Below are 12,361 nucleotides of genomic sequence, written 5' to 3' on the forward strand. Positions count from 1 at the left end.
GTGTTGTGATACCATATGTGGTAGTAGAAGCATGGTAGGCACTTACAGTTGACCGGTTTGTCAGAACTCACAGGTTAGATAGACATAACCTTAATCCTGTGCTTTTAGCTATTAAGCGTGATAAACCTTTGTTACCCCTGAATAATTATTTTGGTTAATTTTCATTATCCTTTTCTACAGAATCTTAATTTCACAAAGCTCCCTAATATTCTTAGAAGTACTTCTTAATATGTTACTTGGTTATTAGTTCTGTCTACCGTGACTATATTATGACGAATGTTTAGCATACCACCCTTGTTGTTTCTTCACAATTCTTTAGATTTGCCTTCTCTGTCTTTCTCTTCCTTCTTGCCTTTATTCCAAAACTATACCTTTTCCTTTTCACCTGTCTTTCCTGATTAATTGCACAGGGTATTTCCATCTTCAAATCTCAATCCATTGACTTACCCCTACAACAGTTGATTACAAATATCTGTCTGTTTTACAGGATTGCTTTATTAATGTAAATTTATCAGGTGTCTTCATTAATTTAGTTTTTATTTCATCAGTTCATAAACCTAAAGAAATGCATGTGCTGTGAATGTGGTAAAGGTTATTGCTGAACATTTCCCCACACCAAATACAGCAAAAGAACAAGTGCTCTCAGCCTGTGAGGAAGAGAGGTCACATTCTCAGCTCAACAACCTTGCTACGTATTTTTTGTGCTTTCCAAAAGTCCTTAAAATAACTCGCACGTTTTGTCCAGAACACAGATAGCAATGCAGTTTTTCTCAGTCCTCAATCCCATTACAATTTTAGCTCAGCAACCAGCATGGTGGAGACAACACGGTTTCAGCTTTGTGCTGAAGCAATTCGCTGTATGGTCACATGCCTCTGCAGTCTTTAGGTTCCAGGTAGGAAACTAATAGAGATTCTGACACTTGAAGAAAAAGAACACTCTGTCCCCTGAAGCCACCAATCCACCAAGAAATAAAGTAGCAAAACACCCTTCCCTTCTGGGGACACAAAGTCAATACCATCTGTGATAAGGCAAATGATTTCCCCTGTTTCATGATAAAGCATATCTCTCTCCTAAGGGGTATTTGAAACTGGTTATTGCGTTTTATGCCATTCAACAAACTCATTATGAGTTTAGGGCATGATTTGTGTTTTTTTTTTTACACTTTTCTGTTTTTCAGAACCAAACTCCCAAAGCAGGAGTTTGCATCTGATAAAAACAAACAACTAATAACCCCAGCACACTGGGAGATTTCTCCCAGGGTCTTGAGGGTTGTTATTTGTTTTTGTCTGTCCCACACCATCAGCGTTTACCTACTGGTGACTAGCAGATACAGAACACTATATTGTCCACCCTAAATAGGTTGGTTGCATAATGTCTTTCCTCCGACATCCTCTACTCTACTGTGTCAGGCCCTCAAGGAAGGTTTCTGTCCACTGAGCCAATGAAGGGAGTTTGGAATCCTGAATACTCTGCCATGTTTGTGATGGAGTGCCCTATCCGTCAAACTCTAAATCAGGCATTCAGTCTTAAAAAGGGAAATGGCTGCACTTTTCAAATAAGAAATAAAAGGAGATCAAATTATGTTTCTGTTTTGCACTTTGCAAATTTTTGCAGGACAAAGTATTGGTAAAAAACATATTCTTTGCTGCCAGGATGGGATGTTGTTAGCTGTCAATAGTGCTTCAGGTGCAATGGCAACAGGGTGTGTAAGAGGGCAACAGCATACCCAATAGATTTGTTTGTTGTGGGTCAAAACATGGGGTGGGGCAATTTTCTTTGCTTGCTTAGTAGTGCGCATGACAATATCATACGACTTATGGTTAGAGCTCATGGTACCTTTGGTGGCCTAAAGGGAAAGGCTCTCACAAGAAAACTCAAGCAGCAATTGCAGATGAATTAGTCACGCTTTCGTCTAGTCATGGGCCATCCCTGGTGCGCCTTCAGTCCGTTTTTATTTTCCCTTATTTGGAGTCCAGTTCACAGGCAGTTATTCAAACAATTTGTTGCGCTCCTTGCACAGAAAGCACCGACTGTGAAACTCATCCCAATCACAGCCGAGGAACAAGAGGCCTGCAGAGGCAAACTGATGAATCCGAGTGTGGCAAATAAATCCGTCCCCATGTAGTGGGGCAGTCAAATTAGTTTAATGAGGTGAAACCATAGTTGCAGTTAGAACAGGTTAAGAAAGCAGTGAGCCGTTCAAATCTGGAATGTGTATTTCAGAGCATGTAAGTTCTTATCGGCCCCTTTGTCATCTTTTAGAAGCATTCTGGCTGCAGCGCACCCTTCTCGTCATGAAGCAGGTGCGTAACACAGGACCCTGCAGTCAAAGGCGCCCCTAACATTTCCCTTTCTGGGACTCCGCAGAACTTCAAGGAGCCCACATACAGCCCAGTGCTAATTAACATCGGTGATAGATGAAAGACTCGGGGGACCTCTTCACATTCTGCAGGGGGGGGCATCATTTTGCATCACTCCGGTTCTATTTTAGACTGCTAGTAGGACACGACTAGGACAGAAAAAAAGCCTGGGCACCATAATAAACGAGACCCTGATTAGTTAATTAGGCACCTAAAAAGTGGCTCAGGGGCCAGATGTATGAAGCTTTTTTCCAATTGCAAACAACCGAATTCCCAAAACTGGGCCGTTTGCAAATGCAAAAAAAGGGTTTTCCTAATGTATAGAACCCAACTTGAGATTCAGTAACACATTACCCAATGGCAATTTAGATTTCCGACCCTACACCAATTCAGTATTTTGGGGGAACGTGTTGAGGGCGTCCTTTCCAAATACTGAATCTTAGTGGTATGTATTAACATTTTATGTATAAAACATTAATATTTTACCAACACTTCCAAAGAGGTGGCAACCTATTTGCAGATGAAAAGGACGTCCCTTTCTTCCCTTTGCGAATTTTGAAAAAAAATATTTTTAAGAATCGGCAGTGGTCCACCTACTTCTAAAAAAGCTTTTCATTTTTTTTTGGTTAAAGGCATTCTTGTTATGCTTTAAGGGAACTTGGTTCAATTTGAAGATAGAAAATGCTTTCTATAAAAGCGATCACAGACATGGTTGCTTGCTGATCTTAGCAGGCCACCATCCCTGTGATGGATGAGTTTTCTAGGGGTCACAATTCGCTACCTATTTTATTAATATTCACAAGGTAGGTGGAATTGTGACCCACGATGAAGTATTAATTTTGAAATTGACCTATTACTACATATGTCCTTTCACTAATTACCACACTGGTCCCAAAACTCATTTAATCCAGTATTTTGCGACCAGTTGAACAGACATCTGGCTCCATATTTCCAAAACGGGGCAGTTTTAAACTTGTAAAGACACGATTCATAAGTGTTTTTGTGAGGAATACGATTGTGATGCATTTGTGCTTGCAGCAGGCAATGTTTATGGTAATAGCAGTAAAAGCAACAGTAAAAACCAGCTTCATCTGGCAATTAAACAAACCCACAAAGAGACAAAAAACGGCCCACACAGTGACCAATTACACCATCCCTTCAGGCTCTGCCTTATTCACCTACAGGCCAGTTCAACCCTGTTAGAACGTCTTATTGTGATTTCTTGTATGGAGTTTGAGGACAGTGAACATTTCTTAAGGGTGTGCTAAGTTGGAAAATGTGTCCCTTAGTAACTTTAAATTATCATTTTGCTCTAAAGCGAAAACTGTTAATGAAATGCAAAGTATAACAAAATATACAAAGGGAAATTTGAACACTCCTTTACAATAGCAACAATTCTCTCATTAGTGAAGGACCACGTAGGGCGGTGGGTGAACTTTCACTCTGGCAGCCTTCAGTTCTCACCTCCAGAATCAAATGCTGCTTTCGCTGCAGAGCTGACATACAAATCAATGTAGCAACACCATAGACCAGAACTTTCTTCCTGCCCTGTGGACCTTCCAAGCTACCCTCACACTTCCCATTGTCATGGCTCTTGCCATGGATGTAGCTACCATTGATGGAGCAGTTGCCATGGCACCAGTGCCAAGAATCATGAGAGGTCCATTGAACCCTGATAATTGCTGAATTGTACTACTCAAACAGCAGTCACAGGGGCCAGTTTCCTTGCACTAGGACCCAGCACATCCTTGCCATGCTACTGCTCGTGGCTCCCCTTTCCTCCATATAACCCGTACATGTCCAGGAGCGCTTGACGCATGGTTGCCACAGATTTTCTGATGTAGACATCCTGCACAAGCTTGTCCACCCTGCAGTGGGGCAATTTCCCTTTCTTGTGAGTGAATTGTAGCAAAACCAGGAAACTTCACCTGCCTTTTGCTTTGTGAAGGTTCTTGACTTTGCCCGGCTTGGGAGAAGTAAAAAATGCTAAGCCTGCATTGAAAGTGTTAGTGTTAAAGAGTGATGTAGGAGGGGAGGACTGGAGTGTATTGTGTCATATTGTTGCAATGAGGTAGTGCTTGCTACCCCGATGTGGGGCGCTGAAGCGCTTATCCGCATGTATAGCAAGTTTACATTTTGGAGGGTGTGTGGTTGGAAGGGTGTAGTTTTTCTTTAGAGCCGATGTATGAAGGGTTTTCATGCCGTGAGTGATTAGGTGGATGAGACAGGTGGATGAATCAGTGGAATATGCAGGGCATAAATCTGGTCGGCTAATCAGGCAACTAGTTCATTGCTTCCTGGACAGGCATCCTTCTAGTGCGCGTGCACCTTTTCGGTGGTTATAGAATGAATGTCTGTCATTTACATTCTCAACTGCTTCGTGCTCCTCCTCTCCCTCACATGTTTTCCTAATGTTGGTCCTCGTGGGTACTGTTTTGTTATGAATGTTCTAAAAACAAGTAACTTTAGTAATCACATCTTATGTCTCTGCTGATATGTTTTTATTTATTTCGCATATTTATTGTTATGGCGCCTTAAACGAGTCGCTTTGCAAAACAGTAACCAGTAAATCTCTATTGCAAAAAAGGTTACACGCACACAGTGACTTATTAAGGATTTTTGTGGCCCCTGGGCAAGACATACTTCAGGGCCCCCGTTTGAAACAGCTTTGAATTTATTATGCATTTTCAGCTAATGTAAGCTGCCTTGATGTCAATTAACATAAGATAAACGTTCAGAGCCAGGGACAGGCAAAAACAGCCAAAAGCTCCAGCCAAAATGACACAGTAAGAAGGATGGTTAATGGGCTAGTAAAGAACATTAAAGTAAAACATGGGCTTAGCTCTTGAAGATGCGGCTGCATTTGCAAGGTATTTGTAGATATAAATAAATGCTGGCATTCTTGATGGGACAGGGGAAATCGTAGCACTACCCTGAACACTTACCAGGGGCTCCATTGGAAGGTGGGGGGCCTCTGCAATTGCCCACTTTGCCCATACCTTACAGCATCTCTGCACAGGTGACACAAGGATACACTCTGTGCTACGGTCATCTCTCATTCTTCGGTAGTTTACTGAAAAACAGAAAGACTGTAGGCAGAGCAAATAGAAATCAGGAGGTTATTTCATGGGCGTGGGGAATGTGAAGTAGCAAAAGCATAGAGACAGAGGTTGGGAAACAGAAGAAACTGGGACCCTGAATGAAGGGAATGGGTTGGAGTGTATTGAGAAATGAAAGAACATCAATAAGACGGAGCAAAGAAGGCTACCCTATTTTTATTTGGTTAATTTCACTGCATATGTAACAGTTATATTGCAGGTGGTGCTCAGGCACATGATCAACAAAAGCCTAAGCCGTGTCTTCCTCCTAGGTGAACTTAAGAGCCCATTGAGAAACCAGCATCTCGAGCACAGATTGGGAATGTGACCAGAGAGAATATAGGGCTGGATGTATCAAGCTTTTTAGCATTCGCAAACTGTGCGAATTGCAAAATTTGTCCGTTTGCGAATGCAAAAATGCCTTTCACAATGTATAAAATAGCGATTCCTTAAAATTGCGACCCCATTTAGAAAATCGCAAATTGTGATTCTCTAAATTGGAAATCGCAAATAGAGAATTCCTATTTGCGATTTCCAAAGCACACGTGTCAAGCATTTCCTAAATGCGAATTGGGCATCTAGGAAATGCAATTACCACAAACTAAAGTTTGGTGGAAACCATGTGCAAATTTTAATAATGCATTATAAATGCATTTTTTAAATTGACATGTTGCGCACCCATGCCCCTAAGGCATGTTTGTGCTTCACATGTCCGTAAAAATATTTTTGGGGTGCAGCAGAGGGGGCCATAGGCCCCCAGCAGCCTGGGATTTGCATTTCTAATATGCAAATTCCTAACTGGAATTCGCAATTTGGGAAATGCAAAACCATTCGCAACAGGCCCATAGGTGCAAATGGGGTCGTATTCTCTATTTGCGATTCGGTAATAGCATTTGCGAATTTTATGAAATCGCTATTACCGAATCACAAAAATCATACATACCATTTTGCATTTCTGAAATAGCGATTTCTTAAAATTCACTATTTAAGAAACGCAAATCGGTTTCTTGATACATCTGGCCCATAGTTCTTCTAGGGAAATTAATTCATGGATTTCCACCTGGATGACATACTTGTGAAGTGAGTTTACCTCACTAACTTAAAGAGAAGGTGTCTGGAGAGAGGTGGGAGCTATAAGTGTCACTGAGCAGCAGGTGGCCTGATGGGAGTTAACACCTAGCATCACATTCGTTTCCATGAAAACAGAACCATCAAGCACAATGCAGAAACCAATAAACATACTTTATTCTTCTGAAAAAGCAAAGGGACAGTTAGTAGACAATGAACATATGCAAACAGTGCTGCTGTCTGCAAGACATGCTAGCGCCCTCATTGTTTCAAGAACTAGTAATCCCTAAATTTAGGTTTTATTTGTGTACATGTGTTGGGGCCATTTGGTAATGCAGGAGTGAGCAGAAATGCAGACACAAATGGTAAGGAAGTGAGGAAAAGCTGAAGTGACGTTTCAGTGGGTAACTGGGGAAAAGCAAGGCCAATAATAAACTGATGAGTTGTAAGCAACTAATAAGCAATGCAGCATGAAATGGGGAAAACAAGTCTAAAATATTGCTATACCTTTTAAGCACAATACTGATTGCTGAGGTGGGTGACCCAACAATCAATTAACTGGCATGGAAATGGCATGAGGACTAGGGATGTTTTCCATTCTATCTTGCTGGCAGATAAATTTAGAACAATCTGGGAATAAGTACTTTCAAAAGAAAGCTCTGACCTATTCGTAGTTTCCCTAAGGGTAGCTCAAAGGGAGAGATCCTGAGCTCAGACATTATGGGGCTCAAAATCAGAAACAGATTAGGGCCTGACTTAAAACTCGTAGGGCGGGCTATTCTTTCACAATGACATAATGAGATTTAGAATTCGGCGGACGGAATATCCATCACCGTTGTGACACAGTAACCCACCTGCCGAGTTCTAAATCAGGCACTAAGGCCCTCATTATGAACATGGCGGTCCGTCCCGCTCCGCCGGCGGTAGAAACCGCCAACAGAGGAGCGGTCCGGACCGCCAAATAATGATCCAAACGAAACATACGCATCCCGTGAACCACCCTCCAGTCCTGCCGACGACGGTAGAGTCCGCCCACAGGCCGTTGGAAAGCCCAACCCGCCTATCAAATAATGAACCACCATTCCGCCACCAGTTCCGGGCGTGAACCACCGCCACATAAAGCCAGGCGGAAATGAACCAAATATAAGGAACAACGCACTGGAGTCCCACAGAACGTGCTGCGGCAGCCATGGATAGAGAGCTGCAGATCATGCCAGCCTTGCTCCTTGCCATATACCTACACGACCGAGACCACAGACGAAGACAACGACGGTAAGTACCACAACCTACGACACAAGGGAGGAAAGGGCACAGTTACAAACCCACTCACTCCACCCAACCGGCAATGCCCCCCCAACCCTTCCCAGCAGCACAAGTCATACACCCCACATCAAGAGGTACTTACCTGACACAAGGCTAATGCAACTTGACCATAGTATATACAAAAGCCCCACACCCATAAAAAAGTTAAACAAATCACCAGGGTGTAACGGAGTGCAGCCCAAACACAGGCCACACAGAACCTTAAATATGAAGCTCACTGAGCCAAACAGTGCAAACGGGCCCCACCTGACTCCCACAAGTGCTGGGTACTCCAGATAATGGGGCACCATATGGGGATCCAGGCACCTCACGGAAGGGGGACATGGGGTGGTGGGGGTGGGGATTTTCGACGGGGGTGAGCCTTTGACTTTCTTGTGGAGGGTGGGGGGGGTGGGCTTCTCCTTTGAAGAGGGTGGGGGCTGTTTGGCTCAGGTGGAGCTGGATGGCCTAGGCTCTGTCCGGGCATTCTTCTTCTCTGGGGAAGGGGCATGGGAATGTGAAGGGCGGACCGGGTTGGGCTGTGAGGTGGAAGGAGCGGAAAGGGCAAGGAGGTGGGCACGTTTGGGGACAAGACGGGGTGGGCCAGTGGGTTGGAAGAGGTCAGCACGGGAGAGGAATAGTTTTTTGGGAGCAATTGGGGTGGGTGTGGATGAGAGCGTGGGAGTGGAGGTAGAGGGAGTGGATGTATGGGGTGTAGGGGTGTAGGGGTGCATGTAGTGGGTGCAGGTGACTGCTCAGTGTGCTGTGGTGGATGTCTGATGGGTCGGTGTCTTGGTGCGTTTGTGTGTATTGGGAGGTGGGGGGGTGGACACAGTGGGAGAAGACAGACAGCTAGTGTGGATGTATGTTGTGTGGGTGTCTGCAAGTCTGGTGAGTGTGCTGCATGTGTCACCTACAGTAGAGGTGGTGAGTGCAGGTGTGGAGTATGGGGTGCATGTCTGCTATTGTGGTGAGTGCAGGAAGAGGAGCAGTAACAGTGAGTGAAGGTGCAGTGCATGGGGGTGTGGATGTAGAGGGGACAGACAGGGAGGCGGAAGAGGTGGGCACACTGGGGGAAGTGGACATTGTTGTGTTGAAGGTGTCTGTTGGCTGTGTGAATGCTTGTGGTGGGAGGTGTGGTGCTTGTGTTTTGAAGTGTGCTTCTTGTGTGTTGATGTTCCTGCCAGCGTGTCTGAATGTGTGCTTTGGATGGGTGAAGGGAGTGGGGTGCTGGAAGGGGTAGAGCAGATTTGAGGAGGGACCGAATGGCCAGGGAAACTGGCTGCCGTCCGAGAGGAGGCCAGAGCCTGAAAAGATCTCTGTAGGGCAGATATGGCACTGTGAATGCCATCCAGATAGGCATTTGTCTGCTGCACCTCTGATGCTAGCCCCTGGATGACATTGACAATGGTTGTCTGCCCTACAGAGATGGTTCTCAGGAGGTCAATAACCTCCTCTGTGAGGGCAGCAGGGCTGACTGGGGCAGGGGAGGAGGTGCCTGGAGTGAAGGAGACGCCCACCTTTCTGGGTGGGCGGGCACGGGAAACTCGGTGGGGAGCAGAAGGGAGGGCGGTGATGGTATGGGGGTGGCGGGAGATTTCATGGTAGTGGTGTGTGCACTAGGGTCTGCCACCGTCGGAGGATCCCCATCGGAGGAGGTCTCAGAGTCACTACCTCCTGTGGTAGTAGCCTCCCCCGTGGAATTTCCCTCGCCCTCCCACCTACTGGTCCCCTGGGCATCCGTTGTCTCTGCCTCAGAGGGTATTTGGGTCGCTGCGTCCCCACGTCCCGGTGCCTCAGCTCCCTCGCCTGATGTTGATGCTGTACCAAACCAACACAAGAGAACAGGGATGGGGAGACAAAACAGGAGAGACACTTGTAAATAGCTGAATGCAGGTACAGAATGGCCAGACATACAACCACTGAGCAAACACACCGAACAGGCAGCACTGTATACTTTGCCCATGGCCATGCCCCTGACTACTGACCAGAATACTGCTATACACCCATCTCCTGAAATACTTTAGGAGCAGAAGTAGGTGAAACCTGACAGGGACACCCCTACACCCTTTGGGGAACATACAGTAAATAGACACCAGTCAAATTCCCTGCCTCTAAGCAGCATGAGCTCTACTGCACACCCAGACATCCTTCCAGACTGAAGTATGGTCAATGAGTACTCACCCGCTTGTGACTGCTGTGCAGCCTTCAAGCGCCCATCCAGGTCTGGGTACGCCACCGCCAGGATCCCTCACATGAGGGGGGACAGTGCCCAGCAGGCACCCCTTCCACGTTGGGAGGACTTCCCCAGCTGGGCTTCACTGATCTTTCGCGCCCAGAGCCGCAGGTCCTCCCACCTCTTTTGACAGTGGGTGCTCTGCCAGTTGTAGACCCCCAGGGTCCGCACCTCCTTGGCGATGGCATGCCAATGTGCCCTCTTCTAGTGGGCGCTGACCTAGAAGGGTGACACAGGAATGGAACACAGATGTCATGCACGGGCACAATAGGAACAGCTGGCTAATCGTCCACTATGGGACGGACAGTCTCTCAGACATACAGGACAGTTGCACACAGCATGCCATGCACCATGGCTCATGCAGGCTCAGACGTGCACACATATGTCAAATCAACACCATCCATTACACACACACAGTGCCCTCCAAACCCAGACTCACCTGTACCTCGGGCCGTCCGTACAGTTTCGCGTACAGGGGCAGGACTCCATCCACTAGCTTCTCCAGTTTTTCCTGGGCCCTTTCCCCTGCACCACGTGGCACATCCATAGCCGGAGGCAGGCCATAGCAGTAAACAGAGTGGAGAACCTGTCCGCACGAGATCAGGGAGTCAAGTGATCAAACGATGACGAACGCGCATACGTTCGGCAGCGGTATGCACCATCACCGCAGGCGGCAAACATGATACGCCAGGATTCCCCATTGGTATTCATGTTAGCCAATGAGGGTGCGAACAGCACTCAACACCGCCTTACGCTGTGATGTCAACCGCTAGCGGTATGAGGTCACTTCCACAACGAAGGGGCAGATCTACAGTGGGCAGACATTTTGCCATCACCTATTCATCTAGAATTTCTTACTACTCACAATGCAGGCCCTACTAGCCACATGAAGCACCTAGGCCTCTGTCCATTCAGTATAGTAGCACACATGAATTACTCAGTTCCCTCCTTGTGATGTACATGTATATCTGCCTGGTAGCAGTTATTGTCGAGACACTACAATGAACAAAGCAGTGCAAAATGATGAGAAGTGTGCCTATGTATGTGTCTTCATCACTCCTTTTTGTAACTCCTCGTAGATACCGACCCTTGTGGCGAGGAAGGGCACCATCGGTGTACAGACCACTTGTGGATATGGGGACCATGGTGGAGCATCAGATCATAATCACTTACAGACTCACACGTGCAACTATTCAGGACCTTTGTGCATTACTGGATCCTGCACTAACTCTGGGAAATCGTAATCAGCATGCCATTCCAACTGAGGTGCAGGTGCTCTCCGCACTCCATTTCCTGGCCACAGGCTCATTTCAAGTGACAGTGGGCATGGGTGCTGGTTTCTCACAGCCAATGTTCAGCCAGGTTCTGACAAGATTTCTGAATGCATTTGTACAACATCTGCTATCCTATGTGAGGATTCCCCAAAGTACTGACCTCCCTGCCATCAAGTCTGACTTCTATGCCTTTGCCAACATTCCCCATGTCATAAGTGCCATCGATGGCACACACACAGTTATCATCCCCCCAAGAGTGAGTGAACAGGTGTACAGAAACAGGAAGAACTTTCACTCCATGAACATCCAATTGGTACGTACTGCAGACCAGTACATTTCCCATGTGAATGCCATGTTTCCAGGTTCAGTCCATGATTCCTTTGTGTTGTGGAACAGTAGTGTGCCACAGAAGATGGAACAACTACAAGAGGACAGAGGGTGGATCATAGGTAAGTTTGCCTGTCACTAACTGGCACATTGCAGAAAACCAGCCTGTCTGACTAAGGGACATAACAATGACGAGTGTGTATTGCACCATTTTGTAGGTGATTCTGGCTATTCAAACTTGCGTTGGCTCCTGACACCAGTGAGGAATCCCAGGACGGATGCAGAGAGGAATTACAATGAGGCCCATGGGCGCACTAGGAGGGTAATAGAGCGAACTATAGGTCTCCTGAAGGCTAGATTCCGGCGTCTACATATCTCTGGTGCTTCCCTGGCCTAAGGTCCTGATAAGGTGTGTAGAATAGTGGTGGCCTGCTGCATGCTGCACAACGTGGCAGTGAGACATTCTATCCCCCTCTTGGAGGTGGAGGGTGCTATAGGTTCTGATCAGCTACCTCAGAGAGGTGAGGAGAGTGATGGTGAGAATGAGGAAGGGGAAGATGTCAATTCCAGGAACCAACTGATACAACTCTACTTCCAATAACTGTGTGTGTCTTAATCTGTCATTCGGGTTAGTGACTAATACTTTCAGTGTGCTCTGTCATATAGGGGGGATTGGTCACGATAGGCGATATATG

This window comes from Pleurodeles waltl, chromosome 10, assembly GCF_031143425.1.
Source record: "Pleurodeles waltl isolate 20211129_DDA chromosome 10, aPleWal1.hap1.20221129, whole genome shotgun sequence".
Taxonomy (NCBI): Eukaryota; Metazoa; Chordata; class Amphibia; order Caudata; family Salamandridae; genus Pleurodeles; species Pleurodeles waltl.